The 4,833-nt window shown below is 41.0% G+C and overlaps 1 protein-coding gene across 1 annotated transcript in view; it reads right to left on the bottom strand.

Moving 5' to 3' along the window:
- The window catches only part of LOC114877199 (nucleolar protein 4-like), a 118,257-nt gene that overhangs the window by 95,769 nt on the left and 17,655 nt on the right, over positions 1-4,833 (bottom strand). The window lies entirely within an intron of this gene.

Genomic DNA, 4,833 nt, shown 5'->3' with positions numbered 1-4,833 from the left:
TCTACGAAAGACACTACGTGAATGCGAAAGACGAAGACTTCCGTCTTGATACCGCGCTCGAGAAATAGATAATCCCTTTGCATAAACACGGATTATCGCCAGGCAGCGGCAGACACAAGTAAATAGAATCTCTGCGAATTGAAAATATACTCTCTTTTCATTACTTAACAATGCACGAGCAAAATGATACTATCCCATGTATATCTATAATTTAACAAACGTTAATGTAATTTTTATAAAATTGAACTTGCATATGAATTACTATTCATAAAATACACCGACTTCAATTCTAATTTTGTAAAAATACTACAAGGTGCATTATTTACTTAAATTTTATGGATGCGGGGATATTGAAATAAATTATCTTCGCTTCCTATTTATAATAACGAATACGAGGTTGTTTCAAACAGCTTTCGACGTCTCTAACACCGCGCGCTGTTCGTACCTTGGTGCTTAGAAAGTAAATAAAACCATCGCGACTTCGCTGCTTGTAACATCACGCGTTGTTTGCCATAAGCTCTCCGTTACAACAGAGTGCATAAACGTGGTAACATTTTTTGAGTAACACACCTCATTCCCCTTCGTTGAAACCGTTTTCCACCCTCGGTACAAAGGAATACACGAAGAACGAAAGGGTGCATTATTTCTTTTGAAAATTTTAATACTTCATTGAAATTTAATTATGTTAAAATCGTTGTTTCGACATAGGGTGTTGAATCGCGTATTCAACACCCTATGCCTCGAAACACCCTGTATATTATTCGCTGCTTTCCGTGCGTAGCTGCATTATTTTTGGCAAGGCGCAGGTAATAGCGTATCACGGTGCATCATGGCCACGTTAAAATATGATGCGCTGCTCCGTGATATATTAAATTCGCCGCGGAGTCCAACGACGTTCATATTTTCATCCGGCTAGCGACCTCATGAACTTTCCTACCCGCATTCAACATTGAAGCGAAAGCGACGAGCATTGTGCCGGATATCTCTGTTATCAAAGGCGGCTGGTGGCGCCTTAAAAAACGCCTTGGTAATTCGTCGGTACCGTCGACACGGTGATTCGTGTCGAAAATTATATCTTAGTTTTTTATTTTGAAATTCATTGGCCAGGGTGGTCTAGTCTCATAAAAATATGGATTGGATCGTTCCCAAAAATGAAAATCCTCACTATTCTAAAATTGTAAGATTCCAAAGTTTTAGATTTTCTAGATTTTAGAATTTCAAAATTACAGACCTTCAAAATTACAAAACTCTAGGATTCTAAGATTCTAAGATTCTAAGATTCTAAGATTCTAAAATTCTAAAATTCTAAAATTCTGGGATTCTAGGATTCTAAGATTCTAAAATTCTAGGATTCTAAGATTCTAATATTCTAATATTTTAATATTTTAATATTCTAGGATTCTAGGATTTTATGATTCTACAATTCTAAAATTCTAGGATTCTAATATTCTAATATTCTAGGATTCTAAGATTCTAAAATTCTAAAATTTAAAAATTTCCAATTAAATTACCCCAAGGCTGAAATTCTAAAATTTCCAAAAGACTCCAAATTAAAAAGGGTTTCAACCAATAGCCACCAAAATTCGTCTAATTCTAACATCGTTCCTCCATGCAATATATCCCAGTTAAAAACTACCAAACATCTCCCACTAGAAACCATATAAACGAACAAGTTTCATTTAAAACTAGCAAGAAGTGGCGAAACACCGAGGCAGATCCTCGCGCAACTTATCCCCAGTCACGGTGTGTCCTTTTTAATTCCGCCAACGAGTTCCGGCCCAGATATTTCGCTTCTCTATGTACAACCATAATCACGAGCCGTCCTGTACCTTTACCGTCGCATGTGTTAGTCCTTTACGTGCTTTCGCACATGATGCAGATAATGTGTACGACTCACGCCATTCGTGGGTGTGACGGGACGACACAGTGTTCCGCTCTGCCTTCTGCTCCTACTTTGCTCTCCACCGCGTTTCGCGTTTATAAAACGACGAACAATCAACAGATTAATAAAGAGGGTGGTACACGCAGACGTTCGCTCCATTTCGTGCAAATTGTCCCTTCGTTAAACGCGTTCAAGCACCACGAGCGGGCACATTAATATCTTTTCGTTCCTTTCCTCTTTTTTTTACCTACTCTTTTCACCGAGTCTCTCCCTGACCAGCCGTAAACGGTGCTTTGAACTCTCTGTCGCTCGACAAACATGCGACAAAGGTGTGGTTGTATGATAGTTTCTAACTTCATTTCGGCTAATTTGCGAGGGACGTGGCGCTTGCATCACCGCGCGGACGAGGCTGAATGAGAATTTCTGGTGCAACTGGTAGCACACTGTTCCGGAAGAATCGTGGAATCTTTCTTAATTTAATAAAATATGATCTTAGAATCCTAGAGTTTTACAATCCTAGAATCTTAGAATCCTAGAATCCTAGAATCTTAGAATCTCAGAACCTTAGAATTTTAGAACCCCAAAATCTTAGAATCTTAGAATTTTAGAATATTTTGAATTTTAGGATCTTAGATTTTTAGAATTTTAGAATATTAAAATCTAAAAATTTTAGTATCTTAGAATCCTAACACTTCTAACATCGTCTAAGGATGTGTCTCGTGTTCGCCACGAGACCGAAACGTATTTCCTGTCTATACTGACGCGTTATAGTCATAGGTACTTCTATTAAACGTTCAGCTTCAGCATCGAACGCCTGAAGCGGTCCTTTGTACAGCCGAAACGAACAGAAACTTACTTTCGTCGGGGGTTAAAGCTGTCAGGCGGAAGCCTCTGCGCCTTCTGCATGCTGTTTTGACTCGGCTCGAGTTTACAGGAGAAAACAAGGCTATTTAAGATATCTAAGGGTGTAAGGATCCTCACGAACAAATTGAATATTTCTTAAATTAATAAGAATTTTCGTACACGAATAGAATTCGAATTTTCTAACTACATAATCGTAGAATTAAATTCAGAATTCTACGAGAGTAAGTTTCTCAAAACCGCCGTAACCGAGCTATGTCTTTCATTTTCTTCACCCTCGAAATTTCATGCCGCCCGACAACCCGTGTGATCCATAATTCGCGCAAAACGTTGCTCTCATCTCCGTTGCTGCAACGGGGAAACGCAAACATCGCAGCCCCAGCGTGCGAGCGTTCAAAGAGAAACGACACATTCGGTCGTTGAACACGTACAGAGCAAGCTTCTACCTTTCACCGAAGACACGGAACCAGGATAACTAGGAACCGGGGAGGATCTCGTTCGAGTTTCAGGCTTGTTCCAGCGAAGCTCGGCTAAAGGAGAAGCTTTTGCTTTCGACCCGACCCAGGAGGGGTTGATTCCGGCTAGTCGGAGGGGTTGAGAACGGAGCAACCCTCAGGATTCGACCTGGACCAACCCCTCTGCGAAATATCCTCTGGACCGAGGCTGTCTGCAACCGTATATAACCTGCATCCACCCCCTATCCTCATCCTCTTTCCCTTCGTTACTCTCCCTGTATACGTATACATGTGCGTACATATGTTACTCAACCATTCCAAGTATTGCAGTTACTTCGCGCTGTTCCACGTACAGTCTGTTTAATAAGAACATAGCAGACGTGGCTACGGCCCTGGACCTTGGGAAAGAGGGGAGGTCTTAAGGGTTGGGGGAGGAAAGTGTCTTCTATAACGATGAAGACACTGTGTGATGGTATTTTTATTTGAAAATGAAATTTTCAGATGAAAATTTTTGAATGGTTTGAAAAATCAAGAAGGTTATGAAATGTTTAATTCAAGATTTCTTTCAAGAAGGTATAAATGTTTAGCTGAGTTATTCTGAACACCACAGAAGTGGTATATTTAATTTGGAAAGTTTCCAAGTTTAGAATATGTTAATGATAATAAATGTTTCTTGATTACATGAATTTTGATTATTTCTATTTCTAATTTTGATTCTTGCTAGACAGACTGTACTTGACCCTCGTGCACGCGTAAACTTGGTGAAATCGTTTGTTCTGTTCTTTGTATCCTCCGCGAGAACACCGGCTATGCGTATAATAGTCCTTTACCGTCCGTTTATTACGCCAAGCGGACAGGAAACGCGTATTTCTCCGGATTCTTTCATCCCTGCTGAAAATGCAACCGGACGAGAAGGGTGGACAGCAAAGCGTACAGAGAGCGGACGAGAACGTACTCGTAGTTAACCAGCGATGTTGAGGTAAGAGGAGGATATTATGATACGTTTAAAGATATACGGCGAGAAGACGAGGGGTGAATTGAAAGTGTATCAAAATAAAATATTAATTTCATTTTTTCATTTCCTAATAGACGAATCTAACCCCTTTAGAAATAGCTAAATATACCCAAAAAGCAGCCCTTGAAATGCACAGTTCCAATAAAAGCCATCGCTAAAAGCGCCACACTTGCAACCCCTGGTGTCCCAAAAAAAATAGAAGGAAAGAAAGAAAGAAGACCGTATATTATCTTTCCAACGGCGTCTTCAATCTGCAAAAAGCTTCGCTCAACCGCGTCGCGTGTTAAGGAAGAGTCGAGGGTGAACGCGGCAAAGGGACGAGCAGAAGGGGGAGGATCGAACGGGAAGAATTAAGGGTAACGCGCAGAACGGACGTTATTTCGTCGCGGAAACAGACGAAGAATTGCGTGGCAGACGAGAAGGATGAGGAGGTGGAGCGAGACGCCCTAAAACGTGGAGGGCGAATCGATTTCCGACGACCTTGAAAATAAACGAGACATGCTGACCCATTTTTCGGACTTTTGTCGCGCCACGGACGCTCGTTAATTCGCTTCCCGACCGCAGAGTAACGCACCGGAAGTGCATCCGCGTGCCAACTTAAACGGCGAACGAGACAAACG

The sequence above is a fragment of the Osmia bicornis genome, chromosome 8 (genome assembly GCF_907164935.1).
Source record: "Osmia bicornis bicornis chromosome 8, iOsmBic2.1, whole genome shotgun sequence".
Taxonomy (NCBI): Eukaryota; Metazoa; Arthropoda; class Insecta; order Hymenoptera; family Megachilidae; genus Osmia; species Osmia bicornis.
This window is presented reverse-complemented; position numbering and strand designations above follow the sequence as displayed.